This window comes from Pan troglodytes, chromosome 15 (genome assembly GCF_028858775.2).
Source record: "Pan troglodytes isolate AG18354 chromosome 15, NHGRI_mPanTro3-v2.0_pri, whole genome shotgun sequence".
Taxonomy (NCBI): Eukaryota; Metazoa; Chordata; class Mammalia; order Primates; family Hominidae; genus Pan; species Pan troglodytes.
In genome coordinates this window covers 42109086-42129584 of record NC_072413.2, presented here as the reverse complement: position 1 = coordinate 42129584, position 20499 = coordinate 42109086, and the positions used below count along the sequence as shown (strand labels likewise).

Genomic DNA, 20499 nt, shown 5'->3' with positions numbered 1-20499 from the left:
TCCCGGGTTCAAGCCATTCTCCTGCCTCAGCCTCCGGAGTAGCTGGGATTACAGGCATGCGCCACCACGCCCGGCTAATTTTGTGTTTTTAGTAGAGACGGGATTTCTCCACGTTGGTCAGGCTGGTCTCGAACTCCGGACCTCAGGTGATCCACCTGCCTTGGCCTCCCAAAGTGCAGGGATTACAGGTGTGAGACATGGGGCCCGGCCTCCAAAGACTATTATGTAAGGCCCAAAGTTTTGTAATTAGTAACACATAAAGAGCTGAAGGAAGATAGTGCATGTGTATATGTGTGTGAAAGGAAGAGAAGAGAGACTCTGAAATATTTTTTTCTGGATTTTTAAGACAATTTAATATTCAGTACTCTTTCAGAAAACATTTTACAGTATTTATTTTCATCTCTATACTTTAGATCTGGCCATTTATCTGGTTTCAGGAAATATATAATTACCCTATGTGACTCTTTTCATGGTTCTTAATCCTTATTGATGATACTTCTTTTCTTCTTTTGACTTATTTAGATTTTTTCCATTAGTCAAAGTTCAGATATTGTTATAGGCTGAATTATGTCACATCTTCCAATTCATATTTTGAAGCCCTAATTCCGAATTTGACTATGTTTGGAGAGAGGTATTTAAAGAAGTAATTAAGATTAAGTGAGGTCATAAGGGCAAAGCCTTCATCCCATAGAATTGGTGTCGTTTTAAGAAGAGAAACAGATCCCAGGGGTCTCCCGCAATTCACGTGCACACAAAGAAGAGGTCATGTGGCATGATGGTAGCTGCCTACAAGCCAAGAGAAGAGGCCTCAATGAAAGCTACCTTGCTGGCAACTTGATCTTATACTTTCAAGCCTCTAAAACTGTGAGAAATAAATTTCTGTTATTTAAACCACCCATAGTTAGGCATTGTGTTATGGCCGCTCTAGTAGACTAAGGTAGATACTAAGCCCAACATTCAATAAAACAAGACAATTTGTGCCTATTTACTGTCCTTTATGAAACTATTTTTGTCATAATTGTGTAGTTTTAATTCATACTTTCTTTGATTTTTCTCCTCAACTAAATTTTAGACACTGAGGGCAGTTATCATCTCATGTTAGTTTTGTATGCCTATCAGAGAGGTGACTACAAAAATACAACACTTGATAGTTCTTGTAATTTCATTCCTCAGGGATTCTGAATGCTCTAAAGATGACAATTTAGCTGGAAAATTTGGCAGTTTCTTTTTTATTTCTGAGTGAAACTTTAAGGTAAATGACTTGATAAATATCTCAATATGTTAAAGATAAGTATTCTTAACCAGATATTCTGGATTTAATAATAAAATAGATAAAGAATGAATATTTAAATCAAGTTTATCTTATTATGTAAGATAAGATAGGTATTTATCTTACCTATCTTAAAAATACGGAAGTAAAATGAGATGAAATAAATGCAGTTGCATTTTTTATGATGGCTATGTTGTCAATGAATAGTATAGAAATTTTAAATTAACATGTAACTTATTTTTATCATTTTTTGAAGGAAGTTTGTACATAGATATTCAGTATATTAGAAAAATGATTGAGAAAAGATTGCTTTTTTATTTCAAAGAAAATATTATTTCTAATAAGTAATCCTTGGCCTTTCAGCATAATATTTATATCTTTGTCATAAGTCAGTACAAATAGAATTTTGAATGCATGAATAAACAAATATTAAATTTAGAAGAAATTAAATTAATTACCACGGGTAATATAATGACATAACTTCCGTAAGTTATTACAACATGACATCAAACCTGCTGCCTTTAACACAAAAGACCTATTATTTAGCTGCTGAGCTGAAAATTGGTGTTGGCAGACAAAAAGAAGCCAATTTCATTTTTAAGGACACAACTAAATGCTAATTACAAAAAACTGATTCAAAGTTACCAGAGGGAACATTTTTCACCAGTTTTATGAAAAGAACTGCTAGGCAATACTGAATTAATTTAGACATCAAGATATGTCTTTTCATCTTGCATTATATTAGTTCAATATTAGTCATAGAGGAGATAAAAGCATGAAGTTAAACTTTTCATCTGCTGTATCTTTATTTTTGCCTCTGTAGTATGGGAAATCCTTCCTTTCCATACTGACTGTTGGTATTTTGAGTATGAAATATAATAGGAAAAAATAGAAGTAGAATGTTTAGATTAATAAGTTATAGGACTAATTATATTAGTTAGGAAACATTTAAATTTTCATAGACATAATGAAAATGAAACTCAAATAGGTATATACTCATATTTACTCTCTACTGTATTTCATTGAACGATGAATCATGTAGTAAAGAAAAAATATTTGTGAGTAACATAAATAAATAACTAGCCAAGAAAGATAACAGTCTTCAAGTTCCTATATTTATATTTAGTTGTTTAGTATCATCATTAATCTTGCATTTAAGTTATCAAATTATTTCTCAATTCTCTTATCTGCTTTCTAACATGTTATTAAAATTGTAGACATAGAAGAAAATGTTTTAGATACTGGTCCAGTTTGTACATCAGTTTATTGAGGTTTGTTGGCATTTTCCACATTTAATAAATGAAATAAACCGTGGACAAAAAACTTCTTTTGGAGATTAATTTTAAGGACTTTTTTTCTAAAACAGAAATATAGGGTGAAAAACACAAACAAAAGCATTAGATTAAAGGAAACCAATACATCCACATCTGAAAAAAATTTTAACATAGATATTTCTAATTCAATCATACTCCTTGAATTTTAAACATGAATCTTTCTCAGCCTGTTGCTATATATACAGAGAATGTAGTCATGGTACTCTTTTTTCTCCGGAGGAAGTCGTCTGTAGTAAAAACTCATGCAGTTTTCAGTGATTTATTTAGGACCAAATCTATTGAAGAAACTTTAAATTAATATTATAGCCACTTAGAAAAACTTTTAGAGAAAGAAATTAGATTGAATAGCATAGTTTTACTTTATCAAGTACAGGCAAGAACAAAAGATCCCTAGGGGATTATGAATTTGACAACATCTTACTTTTAGCTTTCAACATGAAATGTTAAAACACACATGGGAACAAGTCTGAAATAAATGCTCGCAGAATACAAATTTGTGTACTTAAGGTGAAACAGAAGAACAAAAAAGGAATGCAACATATTAACATCTCAAGAATGAAAAGAATGTGGAATCAAAATTTTAGGAGCTGACATTATAGTTATCATTGACTAGGAAATTAAAATATTAACGGAATTTTATATATTATTACATAAAAATATTGGCAGTATTTTGAAGGTGGGTAAGGGCAATAGATTTAGCCTTCATATAAAGGCTAGTGGAAGTGGCTGAATCAAGAGGGAATGAGTTCCCTATCTGTATATTTACTCACTCTTCTGCATCAAATGAGTGAGGGGACCAGGTTGAAAGTTAGAACATAGCTACCCGAGGTTTCTTTGCAAGGATCAATGAATGTGTCCTCAACCGTGTGCACTCCCAGCTACTCTGGAAGTCAAAATAGGAGTAACATGCCTAAATACACTTTCAAGTTATGGAGAATGGTAGCGTTCACTTGTGCAGCTAACTTGCTTGAAACAGGCAACATCATTAGAAATGTGTTCATTCAACAAATAAGTACTAAGTGCCTACAATGTGCTAAGAACTTTGACAGGTATCAGAATATAGCAGTGAACAAGGAAGAATCTGTTACTGGTCACATGAAACTTATAGGTATATTTAAGGAAAATCTCTGGATTGTGAGAAAGTTAAACTACATGGTGTCTAAATCCCCTTTTAAAATTTCATTTGTCAAGGTGTGATGGGAGTAATTATTGTACAATGATATGACAGTATAAGATAGTTGTTTTGTTTGTTTGTTGCCACTGTGATATTCACAATGAAGAACACAATTCTTTTATCCAAAGCGGCCTTAATATGACTACTTTCAGCTTTCCACAACCACAATCCAGCACTGTGCAGGAACTTCTCTAGAAACTCTTCATTGTTTATATCCAAATCAAAATCTGTATTTGGATTAATCAAAATCTGTATCCAGATTTTACTTGATAAAGTAAAATCTCCTGTATCTGGAAATTTTAAATAAACTAATCCTCTGAGAAATATTACACATTCTTTCCCTTGGTTTCTAGCAATTTTATAGTAACTTCTTATTTCAATGAGACTATCTGAACAGAGTGAAAATCAGTTCACGCTCAACAAGCACTAACTCAGTCATCATTTAGTTCTATGTGCTGATTATATTTTAATTTCTGTACTCATTCACTTTTCTCTATAATAGTGCTTAAAACTTTATGACCTCATATTCTCTGGTCCACCAAGGTAATATCAAATGTATGATAGATATCGCCATCTCATTGAGAATAAAACACTTTGTTTAATAAGGCTTATATTACTTGGCTTTACATCTACTACTGGCTGTTGACACCTAATGATCTCTTGGATAAACTCATGTATTCCTTGATGTCTTTTACTTTTGCTTCACAATCTTCTTGCCCGCTCTAATTTTGTAGTTCTGAGGGACTTTGATGTTTTTGTGAATAATCTTTCCAATAGCATGGTAATTTGGTTTCTTGATCGCCCCTCCTCTAATGATAGTTTTGCCCACCTTGCCCTACTCACTTTCATAATCATACTCCAGAACTCGATTTTTCTTTCTTTATTTTTCTTCTTTATATAAATCTCATTGGAAAACTTTACACAGGAAACAGGAAGTGTTTTGTGCTCCAAACCCCATTCTGGTGAGCTAGTAAGATCTGTAGGGCATATTACCAGGTCAGAGATTGTCAATGACAATCCCAGACCTTTCATAATGTTTCATTGAAAACATGAAGTTATGGAATAATTAACACATGATGATCTCTTATTCTTATATTGTACATGGTCAACAATTGCAACCATTTGTCCTTTAACCTCAGGAGCACTTTTAGCCCACAATCCCAACTACTCTCTCCCTATTCATGGGATCTTTTTCCCTTTAGTTTCCTCTGATTCTAGCTAACATACTATAATTTGTTTTGTATTTTTTTCTTACCATTACTATTAACATTTACCTTTCTCTCCTTTCATTTCTGCTTGGGGAAACCAAGCTAAACCAAATCAAACCAACCCAAACCAAAACAAATACCATGTGTGAGCAAACTCTCTGCCTTCTCTACACCTGCATTGAAACAACTAAACCATGTAGAAAACAATCTCCTAGGCATGCTGATGATACCGCCTGTGTAATCAAAATCATCTACAGCCTCTGAGCCCCCAAACAATCAATTTTTCTGAATACATTACTGTAGCCAACTTGTTCTCCTGTTGTCTACAGTGTTGAAAGATCAAATGTAGGGAAACTTGGATAAAATTGGGAACTCTAGGTGGCAGAAGATGATACAGTAAAAAGAAACAAAGAAAAGAGATGACTAGGACTCCTGGGTTAAAGGTTATATGCGTATACAATTTTGATAGCTACTTCCAGATTATTTTCCCCAGAGGTTGAAGCTATTTATATTTCTTCTAGTAACACGTGACAGCACTTGTTTCCTCAACCCTTTCCTCTGTTGAATGTTAACAACTCATTTCATATTTCCCAATCCGATGGATACAGATAGTATCTCATTCTTATTTTAATTTACACTTTTCTGAGTAATGGTGAGATGAATTGCCTATTAATATAACTTGCTCGTCTTTCTACTAGGTCATTTTTCATTCTTTTGCAATTTTTAGAATCTCTTTGTTAGAGAATCATTGTTTTTCATTTCATATTGTTGTAAATATTGTCTCTGACATTTATGTAGATTTTTCTTTTTTATTAAACATAAATCAACATGTTTTATGTAGTTGCATGACTATATATTTTTCATTTGACTCCTGCATATTCTGTCTTACTTAAGAAATTCTCACAATTCTGTTGAATCTTCAGTGGTACAGTTTAACAATTCATAGCAGGTGGTTCTAGTGTGGAGCATTTAATAATTCTGGTTCTGTCTCATCCACCTGAACACATAATACCTTTGCCGCTGTCAGTCTGTTCATGCTGTACTGTCCCACTCTATTTGGACTTCTTATGAAACAGGCTCCAATTCTTTCAATAAAACAATGAAATCATTCTTAGTTTTATTACATTTATTCTTCCAAATATTAACTCTTTTGCTATAAATCATCCCCCACTAGTAGCAGATGATATAATGCTCAGAAAATAATTCTAATTTATTTAAAATATTATTATTTTAAATTATTAACACAACAAAGAAATTAGTTTAAATTTTAGGCTATTTCAATAGATAGTACACTTAAGTCATAAAAATCATGGCCTTGGAACTAGATACACCTTACCATAAATTCTATTCACCACATAAGCAACATAAATAAGCTCCATGAACTTCAGTTTCGACAATTGTAAATGGAAGTATTGAACATTGTTGTTAAGGCAATTAAATATAATGTGTAAAGCAAACTGAAGATAGTCACTTATCTGGCACATAGTAAAATGGTAAAATAAAAAGATAACTATTTTTTAATAGCAATAGTTATTTCAGTTTAAATAGCTTGTGATGTGTTTAGTGATAAGAAATCCTTCCAACATTCTTGGTGGCTCTCTAGTAGGTATTACAGGGCATAGTTAATATCCTTCTCCACCCTTTAAGATTAATTATTCCCCTGATGGTGTCAACTTTTGTAAGATCTTGTCCATATCTCACGAAAATTCATGAGAAGGGAATCCATATCTAATACCACTATAACTGTGCCTGGTAATCTGCACACTGGAAATACTGGGACATGAGCTATGTTTGTTAAACTTGAAAAAATTTAAGTATTAAAAATATTTTCCCATCAGCAATAGCAGCAAAGATTTTATTGACCAATGATATGGATGTTGTTTGTGCTGCCTTTTCACAGTATACTCATACTATTTTTTAGCGTTTCACTTTAACATTTGTCTGCGTGCCAGAAAAAATTGGTCTAAGCAAAATCAGTCAGTCCTTTGAGTATTATTGCCAGGTCAGTGCAAAACCTTGTGAATAAATGTTTGAACTCTGTTTTTTTGTTGTTGTTGCAGAAGAAAAAAGAACCTTTTCTTAATGTGGTTCCATAGGTGTGATACCATAGATGGATCCATATGAAATAATACAGTAACACATCAAAAGAACTTCAAACACAGTGCAAAAAGCCATCACTGGAAGATAAGTTACCATTTAGAGAACTGTACATAGAAAGGTGTGGGAGGTTAGACTGATGTGCACTGATTTGAAGACACACACTGACATGACACACTCTAATGTCTTTTATCTTTTTTCCCTTAAGGGCAACAAGCACAAAATAGGTCAATCCCATTTAGATTTATTCTGCCATAGATAACTTAAAAAGAAAACTTATTGACATTTAACTTTATTTTATTTTATTTTAAATATTGTCCATTTTTATTTATTTCTCTGGATGTTGAAGATAAGCAAAAGATGAAAGAAGAGTTATGCAATTTAAGAATAATTGTTACTAGAGAAAGTCAATATGAATTAAAATTAAAATTAAATTAAAGTTAAAATTAAATATGAAACTATCTTTTGATATGTACTAAGATTTAGGTGGGAATTTGAACTACAGTTTGTAAAAAAAGAATAAATCTAGTAGTATTTTTAAAAATTGCTCTGTGGTCATTATATGTAAAACTTTTGTGTAATACAGACTTTTGCCTTCCCATAAAACATCATTTCTGTCTGGAATGTAATACTGATAGGGTAATGAGGACACTATATTTATACATATTTTATATACATGCATTTCACCTTACATTAATGCAACAACACATTTTTATAATGTAAACAATGACATATAATAATTAAAATTATCGTGATAACCTTCAATAAATATTCAAATGTTCTAGGCAGTATTATAAGGACTTAAATATGAAGTAAAATAAATGTCATTATTATAATCATTTTGCTACTGAGAGTTATCTTATTTGATCAAGGTCTCAGAGCTAGAAAGTGGTGTCAGTGGGATTCATGTCTATTTACATGAAGTATGCATAGGTACATTTAATAAAGTAGTGAATTAAAGAATAATTTATTGTATATCACCTATGTGCCAAGCATTTCTATGCCCTGAAATAGAGCAAACAGTCAAAATCTCTTCTTCCCAGAAATTCATACATGAGTTTTAGATAAAAATATTAAACAACTAAATAAGTATACACTGTATTGCCAGTTAGAGGTGTATGGTATGAAGAAAATTAAAGTACACCAAGTGATAGGGATTTGAAGGTTTAGAATGAGCTTTGAGAAGGTGGCCTCTGAACAGAGACCTGAATACTGTATAGGAATGACCCATGCAGATATGTGGAGGAAGAGAATTACAGGGAGAGAGAAGAGCAAGTCTCTACGCTTTAGGTTGCCCCAAGCTTGGAATAGTAATGAAAAGCAAAATGACCAAAGAATGGATCATAGGAAGAGGGAGAAAGAGTAGTAGGAAAATGAGATGATTCTGAGAGTGAGCATGAGATCAGATAGTGTACACCAAGGTAAGAATTCTGTATTTTATTCTAAGGGTGAGTGGAAATAATTAGAGTGTTGAGACCCAGAGAGTGGCTGGATCAGATTTGTATTTTATAAAGGTGGCTTTGAGTTCTGTGTGGTCAGTCGCCATTATGGAAAGACCAGGAACAAGGCTGTGTCTGTTTTCAGCATTCGTTGTCATGAGAAATGCTGGGGGTTAGACTATTTGAGGTGGTGGTGGGAGTAATTCTGGATAGATCTGATTGATTAATGAATTGCACTGGCCTCCTTTTCCTTGCAATAGTTAGAGTTACACAAATATGCCATCGTTTCAGTTTATTTTTTCTTTCTCTAGAACAGGTATACTGCTATACTTTGAACAGAAGAGACAACTCAATGAATGCCTATTGAGTAAACGAATGACAGAAATGTATCTCTTTCTTATTTCGCAGATCTATTTTCACATGCAGTATTGAATAATGTATTATCTCAACGTACTGTGGTAAATTCATCATATTCCATAGCTTCAAGGTCATCTTTTGTTTATACTTGCCTAAGTAATCTTAAAATGTGACATGGAGCATTGGGCTTCAAAATAAATACTCTTTTCTTGAAAAGTGAATATCACCTTATCTTCTAAACATCATCAATGCTAACCCTTATTGTTGTATATTTATCAAATACCCAGCAGATGAATTGTTACACCGGTCTTAATACTCTTTATTAGATCTGGGGAAAAGTCCAAAGAATTATTAAAACATTGGATAAAAAGAAAATTTCTAATGCTTCCATTATTTTTATCATTACAGGTTTTAAATGATAAACTAATAATTTCATTTTCAGTATATAAACAATGAATGAAGAACCTGAAAAAGATATATTTTCTTAAGACTGTTAAATTGTTTTTGAACACTATGCTGAATATACAGATTTTTTTTTCCCTGGCACTTTGCCTCTTCCTTGCTTTTGTGAGACATGTTTTTTTCTCTGAATCACAGAAACCGTAGATGTAAAGGTGAAGAGTGTCGGCAAATACACTTTCTGCCATGTGGAAAAAGCTGGCCCGCAGTGAAAGGGAGAAATGCAGCAGACACACATGGAGACTCTGAGGCAAGAAACAAAGGTGAGCCCTGGCAGTGTTCAAGCCCCAATAGTGCTTTCCTGGGGCTCTGTTTGGCACCATGCCTATCTTGTAAAGTCCTGGCTTAGTGTGAGCTGGATTGATAACAGAGACTTAAATAATACAAACAACTGCTTAAAAGACATGTTCAGAATACTTGGAATAAATGCATGACTCCTCATTGTGAATATTTAACAAGCACATTTAAAATGTAAGGTTCTATAATTTTGTTTAAAAGGAATTAATGTATTTTTATATTATTAATCTATAGATGATATAATCTTTATTTATTGAGAAACTCAGCTACCTCAAAACTGTACAAATGAGAGTCATCACTAGTGATGTCATTAAGTTCCATGACTTTAAAAAAGATTAGGTTGGTGCAAATGTAATGGCGAAAACCACAATTACATTTGCAGCAACGTAATACTATTCCTATGTGATTTCCAAATTTATGTCTGTAGGGCAGATCTTTTCACTTGAGTTCATGCTCATATAACTCATATTCTCATATACCTTACATCCCAGCATAAATGTGTAATATGCTTTTGCAACTTAACATACCCATTCTCATTTAACATATGCAATCCTTCTTCACATCCCATTGGCTTGGCCCTCAGTCTGCCCATGATTTGAGCACTCCTCACTACCACCGTTATTTCCCTGACACAATCATTTCTTACCAAAATAGTTTAAAACCTTCCTTTTTTCCATTTTTAACACATAATTTTTTTTTCCATTTTTATCACATAATTTTTTTATTATACTTTAAGTTTTGGGGTACATGTGCAGAATGTGCAGGTTTGTTGCATAGATATACATGTGCCATGGTGGTTTGCTTCACCCATCAACCCGTCATCTACATTAAGTATTTTTCCTAATGCTATCCCTCCCCCAGACACCCACCCCCAATAGGTCCTGGTGTGTGTGATGTTCCCCTCCCTGTGTCCATGTGTTGTCATTGTTTAACTCACACGTATGAGTGAGATTGTGCAGTGTTTAGTTTTCTGTGTTTGTGTTAGTTTGCTGAGAATTATGGTTTCCAGCTTCATCCATGTCCCTGCAAAGGACTTGAACTCATCCTTTTTGTGGCTGCATAGTATTCCATGGTGCGTATGTGCCACATTTTCTTTATCCAGTCTATCATTGGTGGGCATTTGTGTTGGTTCCAGGTCTTTGCTATTGTGAACAGTGCCGCAATAAACATATGTGTGAATGTGTCTTTATACTAGAATGATTTATATTCCTATGGGTATACACCCAGTAATGGGATTGCTGGGTCAAATAGTATTTCTGGTTCTAGATCCTTGAGGAATTGCCACACTGTCTTCCACAATGGTTGAACTAATTTACGCTCCCACCAACAATGTAAAAGCCTTCCTATTTCTCTACATCCTCTCCAGCATCTGTTGTTTCCTAACTTTTTAATGATCACCATTCTAACTGGTGTGAGATGACATCTCATTGTGGTTTTGATTTGCATTTCTCTAATGACCAGTGATGATGAGCATTTTTTTCATATGTTTGTTGGCCGCATACATGCCTTCTTTTGAGAAGTGTTCATTTATATCCTTCACCCACTTTTTAATGGGGTTGTTTGTCTTTTTCTTGTAAATTTGTTTGAGTTCTTTGTAGATTTTGGATAATAGCTGTTTGTCAGATGGATAAATTGCAAAAATTTTCTCCCATTCTCTAGGTTGACTGTTCACTCTGATGATAGTTTGTTTTGCTGTGCAGAAGCTCTTTAGTTTAATTAGATCCCATTTGTCAATTTTGGCTTTTGTTGCCATTGCTTTTCATATTTTAGTCATGAAATCTTTGCCCATGCCTATGTCCTGAATGGTATTGCCTAGGTTTTCTTCTAGAGTTTTTATGGCTTTAGGTCTTACGTTAAAATCTTTAATCCAACTTGAGTTAATTTTTGTATAAGGTGTAAGGAAGGGGTCCAGTTTCAGTTTTCTGTGTATGGCTAGACAGTTTTCCCAACACTATTTATTAAATAGGGAATCCTTTCCCCATTGCTTGTTTTTGTCAGGTTTGTCAAAGATCAGATGGTTGTAGATGTGTGGTGTTATTTCTGAGGCTTCTGTTCTGTTTCTTTGCTCTATGTATCTGTTTTGGTACCAGTACAATGCTGTTTTGGTTACTGTAGCCTTGTAGTATAGTTTGAAGTCAGGTAGCATGATGCCTCCAGCTTTGTTCTTTTGGCTTAGGATCATCTTGGCTATGTGGGCTCTTTTTTGGTTACAAATGAAATTTAAAGTAGCTTTTTTCTAATTATGTGAAGAAAGTCAATGATAGCTTAATGGGGCCAGCACTGAATCTATAAATTACTTTGGGCAGTATGGCCATTTTCACAATATTGATTATTCTTATCCATGAACATGGAATGTTTTTCCATTTGTTTGTATCCTCTCTTAATTCCTTGAGCAGTGGTTTGTAGTTCTCCTTGAAGAGGTCCTTCACATCCCTTGTAAGTTGTATTCCTTGGTATTTTATTCTATTTGTAGCAATTGTGAATGGGAGTTCAGTCATGATTTGGCTCTCTGTTGATCTATTATTGATGTGTAGGAATGCTTGTGATTTTTCAAAAGCTAGCAGAAGGCAAGAAATAACTAAGATCAGAGCAGAACTGAAGGAGATAGAGATACAAAAAACCCTTCAAAAAATCAATGAATCCAGGAGCTGTTTTTTTGAAAAGATCAGCAAACTTCATAGACCACTAGCAAGACTAATAAAGAAGAAAAGAGAGAAGAATCAAATAGACACAATAAAAAATGATAAAGGAGATACCACCACTGATCCCACAGAAATACAAACTACCATCAGAGAATACTATAAACACCTCTACACAAATAAACTAGAAAATCTAGAAGAAATGGATAAATTCCTGGACACATACACCCTTCCAAGTCTAAACCAGGAAGAAGTCGAATCCCTGAATACAGGAATAACAAGTTCTGAAATTGAGGCAGTATTTAATAGCCTACCAACCATAAAAATTCCAGGACCCGATGGATTCACAGCTGAATCCTACCAGAGGGGCAAAGAGGAGCTGGTACCAATACTTCTGAAACTCTTCCAAACAATATAAAAAGAGAGAATCCTCCCTAACTCATTTTATGAGATCAGCATCGTCCTGATACCAAAACCTGGCATAGACACAACAAAAGAAGAAAATTTGAAGCCAATATCCCTGATGAACATCGATGCGAAAATCCTCAATAAAAATACTGGCAAACCGAATCCAGCAGCACATCAAAAAGCTTATCCACCTCAATCAAGTTGACTTCATCCCAGGGATGCAAGGCTGGTTCAACATGTGCAAATCCATAAATGTAATCCATGACATAAACAGAACCAATGACAAAAACCACATGATTATCTCAATAGATGCAGAAAAGGCCTTTGACAAAATTTAACACCGCTTCATGCTAAAAACTCTCAATAAACTAAGTATCAGTGGAATGTATCTCAAAATAATAAGGCTATTTATGACAAACCCACAGCCAATATCATACTGAATGGGAAAAAACTGGAAACATTCCCTTTGAAAATTGGCACAAGACAAGAATGGCCTCTCTCACCACTTCTATTCAACATAGTATTGGAAATTCTGTTCAGGGCAATCAGGCAGGAGAAATAAATAAAGTGTATTCAAATAGGAAGAGAGAAAGTCAAATTGTCCTGTTTGCAGATGACATGATTGTGTACTTAGAAAACCCACCATCTCAGCTCCAAATCTCCTTAAGCTGATGAGCAACTTCAGCAAAATCTCTGGATACAAAATCAAAGTTTAATACCTTCTAAACCTGTCTTATTTCTTCTTTCATTGTCCTTTTCAGGAAGAATGGTTACAATAAAACAAAAGTTAGATCACTCACTTCTCAGTTAAGAAGTCTTCAATAACTTCCCTTCTCTTTTAGAGTAAAAGCTGAAGTCAGATTTAGCTGATTTCTCTGACCCATCTACTACCATCTCTGGACTCAATTTTTCCTTCTCGATGGCAGCCACACTGTCCTTTCACTGTGTCCTGAATACTCCAGGCAGTTTCCCCCAGACTGTCAGACTTGATGTTTCCATGGTCCATGATGATCTTTACCTAGATGAATGTGAGTTTTGCTCTTTCACCTTCTGTACTAGTCAAGTTCCAAATATTAATTCACAATTTTTAAGTATTTAAAACAGGCATTTTAAATATTTGGAAATAGCAGATTTAACACATGGTATTTGCTATCTCCTGCTGGGAATACTAAATACACATGAATTTAAAACAGTAGGGAGCTATCTACCTCTTTCTTTCATTGCCAAAAGAAAGAGACAATATTATCAGACTTTAAGATCTGAGGTCAAGAAGAAAATGTTGGAACCACAGTTACCCCATTCAGTAAAAGAGCCAGAGGCAAAGCAATGCTAGAGGCACTGCCCAAAACATAGGTGGGCAAAAGGGAACACTCTGGCTTCTTTCTTCCCCTTAGTTTTCAATGCTCTCCTTTAGCCAAACCTAGCTAGATGCTGCTGGTCTAGATCAGAATGCCTTGCATATACAGCAGAGCAAAAGAGGGCTGAGAAGTGTAACTAAGGAAAGACACACTCATTCCAGCATACCTTTATTCAGCTCTTTATTCAGATATCCTTCAGTCTGGCCTTCTCTAATCACTTCATCTAAAATTGCATATCCCAGGTCCCCCTGGAATTTCCTATTCTTCCTTATTATGCAATTTTCTTTATAGTATTTGTCAGTATTAAACACAATATGTTTTATTTTTTAATAAAATATTTTCTTTGTCTCTTTCTCCCAATAGAATTTGAACTTCTAGGGGCATGGACCACTGCTCTTTTTATCCACTGCTGACTCCTCAGTCCCTGAGAATGTTTCTTTCACATAGTAATTGCCCATTAAATGTTTTTGAATGAATAATTGAATGAGCACTTAAAATGAATGTGAAAATGGCCTTGCATACCTTGAACTAGAATAGTTTCATTTAAGAGAAGTTTAGACACTCAATGCAGAGCTAGTTAATATAAATATTATATGCAATTTTAAGATACCAGGTGAAATCATGTTTCTGTGTAATAAAAAAATCCAACACATCAGTTATACACATGACAATGAAGCATCCCAGCAAGCAGGTACACTGACAACAAAAAGCCATAGCCATTGAGCCATCTAATAATTAAAGTTAAAATAAAAAGGCATAATAGTTCAAGTCCCCCTAGAGTAAGGCCAAACAGACAGTCAATATCTCTAAATACATGACTAAGTTACTGCTGTCTACAAAAACTGATGACCCTGAGGATAAAAAATTTAAATAAACACATATTTTATTATCCACAATTTATAGAGATGTAAAATAGCAATCAATGTATTTGTTAAAGCTTTTCCACAAAAGTTGTAAAACTCAATAACACTCCAAGCTTAAAAGTTTAGATTGTATTTCTACAAAATAATTTTATAGGAAATATCTTTGATGCTGGATAAATTAAATTGTTCCTTGTATGTGTTTTACATATATAATGTACGTATAAATATGAAGTATCTTAAAAATTGTGTGATTTTTAGTCAGAAAACAATTTCAAATTATGTACAAATTATTTGACTTTAGGCAAGTTATTAAACTGCTTTGCAATTAAGGTTTTTCATTTACAGGCCTATTGCAAGAATTAAATGAAATAACATTGATCCTTTCAATTACCACATTACCTAGCACAAAGAGAATGTCATATTAAGTCTTTGTAAATGCCATTACATATAACCAAATAGAGCTGAGTGCATATGTAAATTAGAAAATTGCATTTGGTACAAAAAATTAGACGAGCATGGTGGTACACACCTGTGGTCCCAGTTGCTCTGGAGGCTGAGGCAGGAGAATCGCTGGAACCCTGGAGGCAGAGGCTGCAGTGAGCCGAGATCATGCCACTGTACTCCAGCCTGGGCAACAGAGCGAGACTCTCTCTCTCAAAAAAAATTTGCATTTGGCTGCATGCGAGTTTCATAATTGCCAGTATTTTAAGGTAGATTATTTGAAATATAATCTGCAATAATCATCTAAAGTCTATTTATAGTAAGCACCAAAATATAAATGGAATAATTATAGCATATGGTCACCCTCTTGATATATTATTAAGCATCTTTTGAAAATTTTGATTTCAGAATATTTTCTGTATAGTTAATTTTAAAGTTGAATTACTATTTCAGTTGTAAATAATCATAACATCACATGAGAATTCTCACTTTTTAATGTTTCTTTAGTTTTCATAAATTGATAATATAGTTCTGGCATCTTTTCTATAAATTTTAAAACATTTTTGATACAGACATGATTCAAAAAAGAAAACCATTTGCTTTTTATATCTCATGATAACCATTTCCACATAATTACCTGGAACAAAATCAATCAGATAATAATGTGTTACTCTTTTAAAGGTATGCAGTTTAGGAATACAGCAATTCACTGGCTCATTTATTTTCCACAAATGCAAGCATAAAGAAAATGAAGATGCAATTTTGATTGAAGACATTAAGATTATTTTTCATGAAGATTTAACTACATTTTTCACAGTATATGATTTTATTGTTTTGGATTCTATTACATAAAGGTATGAAATGTGTTACAATTACCAATCCTTAGTCTTTTACAGAAACATAGTGGAAGTCACTCAAATGCCATTGATTTTTGGGTTGACGTAATCAGTGTATACCTAAGAAAAGAGCCTAACTCTGTTACTAAATATACTCACAAAAGTGCATCAAAATACTCATCAAGTGATAAAAATAACGTGGGTGAGAAGGACTGGGGTTGATATTTTTCTGAATGTTAAATGTACGTGAAGAAATAATTTCTATCTGCAGATTATGTTATTTGATGCTAAAGAGGAATTGAATATACATTGATAACACTAACCTAGATAACATTTTTAACTTTTTATTGATACAATGGTAATTGTTTATTTTTTCAATAAAATTTTATTGAGACTCTCTATAGAATTGTGCATAGTAGGAAACTCAAAGGAAAGAGAAAGCTTTTTTTGCAGCTATAACTTATAAGAAAAAAGAGATAGTAAACACACCATAAAAGAAGAGTATCCTCCGTCCCTGTCTACCTTGTTTCACTGAAGTGCAAGCAATAACTGTGTGTGTGTGTGTGTGTGTGTGTGTGTGTGTGTGTAGCTCTGTCTGACTCCTCAACTAGAGACCCTGGCCTAGAAGAATGGCAAGACTTTCCGTTTACTAGTGAGATGAAGAAAGAAAGAAGTTCTGCTCATAGTTTGGGGTGCCCCTGGGTTCTTCATTTGCACTGCGTGATAGCCTTCTGCCTCAGTTTGTTTGTGTTGCTATAAAAGAATACCGGAGGCTGGGTAATTTATAAAGAAAATATGTTTATTTGGCTTATGATTCTGCAGTCTGTGCAAGAAGCATAGAACTAATAGTATCCGTTTCTGGTGAGGGCTTCAGGCTGCTTCCACTCCTGAGAAAAGGGGAAAGGGAACCCACATGTGCAGATAGCGTGGTGGAAGAGGAAGCAAGAGAGAAAGGGAAAGTCCCAGGCACTTTTTAACAACCAGCTCTTTGGGTAACTCTCCTGGGAACTAATAGAGAAAAAACTCACTCATTACCTTGAGTGAGCACTAAGCCATTCATGAGGGATCCAAGCTCATGACCGAAACACGTCCCATTTGGCCCCACCTCCAACACTGGGATCCAATTTCAACATGAGATTTGGGGACAATCCTCCACACTATAGCACTCAAAACCTGCCCCCCCACCAATTCTCATGTTCTTCTCACATGCACAGTACAACTATTACATCCCAATAACCCCTAAAAGTCTTAACTTGTTTCAGAATCAGTTTAAAAATTCAAAATCTCATCTGAGACTCAAGGAAAGTTCCTCACAGTTCTGAGTCAAAACCAAGTTGTTTACTTTCAAGATACAAGGGTGGAACAGGAAAAGGGTATACATTCCCATTCTAAAAGGGAGAAATAGGTCAAAAGAAAAGGGGGTAACAGGTCCTATGTAAGTCCAAAACCTAGTAGGACAGACAGTAAATCTTAAAGCTCCAAAATGACCTCCCTTGTCTCCATGTCTTGCATCTGGGGCATATGGTTCAAGGGGTGAACCCCTAAAGCCTCATGCAGCCCCACTCTGTGGATTTGTTGGGTATAGCTCACATGGCTGCTCTCACAGGTTAGAGTCAAATGCCTGCAGCTTTTTTTTGGCTGAAGTTGCAACCTACTGGTGGCTCTATAATTCTAGGGTCTGGAGGGCAGTTGCCTTGCTCCTATAGATCCACTAGGCAGTGCCCAGAGTGGGGACTTTCCATGCGGGTTCCAAACCCCCATTTCAGCATTGCCTTAGTAGAATCTCTGTGTGGGCTCCACCCCTATGACAGGCTTCTTCCTGTGCACCCAGGAATTCCAGCATACCCTTTGAAATCTAGGTGGAAGTTGCCAAGCCTCCTCTATTCCTGCAATCTGCGTATCTGCACTCTTAATGACCATGTGGAAGCTGCCTAGGCTTATGGCTTGGACTCTCTCGAGCTAGGTCCTGAGCTGTACCTGGGACCATTTGAGCATTGGATGCTTCAGCCAGAGGGGTCTGGATGCAGGAAGCAGCATCTCAAAGTGTTTCAAGGCAGTGGCACCCTGGGCCTGACCCCAAAACCATCTGTCATCCCAGGTCTGTGATAAGAGAAGCCAATTCAAAAGATTTCTGAAATGCCTGCAGGGCCTTTTTCCCATTGTCTTGACTGTTAGCACCTAGATGCTTTTATCTGGGCTTATCTTTCTAGTAAGTGGCTGCTCCCCAGCACCCTTAGGTTTCTTGCCTGAAAATGCTCTTTCCTTCTCTGCCACATGGACAGGCTGTAAATTTTCAAATTTTTATGCTCTGTTTCCCATTTAATTATTACTTCTAACTTTTGATCATCCCTTTTCTCCCATGTCTAATCTTCAGCTATTAAATGCAGCCACACCACTTCTTGAGCACTTTTCTGATTAGAAATTTCTCCTGCCAGATACCCCAGGTCATCACTCTTAAGTTTGGCCTTCCACAAAGCCCTACAGATGGACACGATGTAGCCAAGTTCTTTGCTGCAGCATAACAAGGGTGACATTTGCTTCAATTTCCAGTAAGTTCCCCATTTCCATCTGAGACCTCTTCAGGATGGTGTTTACTAACATATTCCATCAGCATTTTGTTCACAACCACTTAACCAATTTCTAAGAAGTTTCAAAATTTCTCTTGTCTTTTTGTCTTCTTTGGTGCCCTTGCCAGAATGTTTCACTCATGGCAATAAGTCCTTTTCTAGCTTGCTCCTCCACACTTTTCCAACTTCTGCCCATTATCCAGTTCCAAAGGCACTTCTACATTTTCAGGTATCTTTGTAATAACACCTCTGTATTAGTCCATTCTCACACTGCTCTAAAGAAATACTTGAAACTGGGTAATTTAAAAAGGAAAGAAGTTTAATTGAGTCACATTTCCACATGACTGGGGAGGCCTCAGGAAACTTACAATCATGGCAGAAGGTGCCATGGAAGCAGGTGCCTTCACAAAGAGTGGGCACAGGAAAGTGCCACTTTTAAACCATCAGATCTCATGATAATTTCCTCACTATTATGAGAACAGCATGGGGGAAACTGCCCCTATCATCGAATCACCTTCCAACAGGTCCCTCCCTCAACACATGGGGATTACAATTCCAGATGAGATTTGGGTGGAGACACAGAGTCAAGCCATATCATTCTGCCCCTGGCCCCTCCCAAATCTCATGTCCTTCTCACATTGCAAAATCAATCATGCCTTCCCAACAGTCCCCCAAAGTCTTAATTCCTTCCAGCACTAACTAAAAAGTCCAAGTCCAAAGTCTCATCAGAGACAAGGCAAGTCCCTCTGCCTATGACCCTGTAAAATCAAAATCAAGTTAGTGACTTCCAAGATACAATGGAGGTACAGATATTGGGTAAATGTTCTCACTCAAAATTGGAGAAATTGGCCAAAACAAATGGGCCATAGTCCCCGTTCAATTCTGAAACCCAGCAGGGCATTTGTTAAATCTTAAAGTTCCAAAATAATCTTCTTTGACTCCATGTCTCACATCTAGGGCACACTGAGGTGAGAGCTGGGCTCCTATGTCTCTGGGCAGCTCTGTACCTGTGGCTCTGCAGGGTACAGCCCCTGTGGTTGCTTTCATGGTCTGGTGTTGAGTGCCTGCATCTTTTCCTGGAGCACAGTGCAAGCTCTTGGTGGATCACCATTTTGGGGTCTAGAGGATGGTGGACCTCTTCTCACAGCTCCACTAGGCAGTTCCTCAGTGGGGACTCAGTGTGGAGGCTCCAATCCCACATTTCCCCTCTGTATTGCCCAAGTAGAAGTTTTCCATAAGGGCTCCACCCCTGGACCAGACTTCTGCCTTGACCTCTAGACATTTTCAGAGATTTCATCCTCTGAAATCTAGGTGAAGGCTGCTAAGGCTCATTATTTGGCTCATGGTTCTGCAGGCTGTACAAGCATGACACCACCAGCATCTGCTTCTGCTGAGGTTTTAATGCTGCTTCTTCTCATTGCAGAAGGTGAAGGGAAACTAGTGTGTGTAAATTACATGTTGAGACAAGAGACAGAGGGTAGGTGCTCTTTTAAACCACCAGCTCTCAGGTTAACTCTTTCAGGAAGTAATAGGGTGAGAACTCATTCATTACCATGAGGACAGCATGAAGCTGTTAATAAGTAATCCACATCCATGACCCAAACACCTCCCACTAGGCCTTGCCTCCAACATTGGGGATCAGATTTCAATGTGAAGTTTGGGGGTAAACATCCAAACTATAGCTCCATCTTTCCCCCAGCCTGTGTGCAATGATCTGGCTAACAGGCCCAGTGCTAAGGAATGTAGTTCTGA

The 20499-nt window shown here is 35.8% G+C and overlaps 1 long non-coding RNA gene across 1 annotated transcript in view; it reads left to right on the top strand.

Annotated features, from left to right (window-relative positions):
- Positions 1-20499, top strand: part of LOC134808291 (uncharacterized) — a 102302-nt gene that overhangs the window by 38827 nt on the left and 42976 nt on the right. The window contains exon 2 of the long non-coding RNA XR_010150931.1: positions 9477-9601. This is a non-coding gene — a long non-coding RNA (uncharacterized LOC134808291). The remainder of the gene's footprint in view (positions 1-9476; positions 9602-20499) is intronic.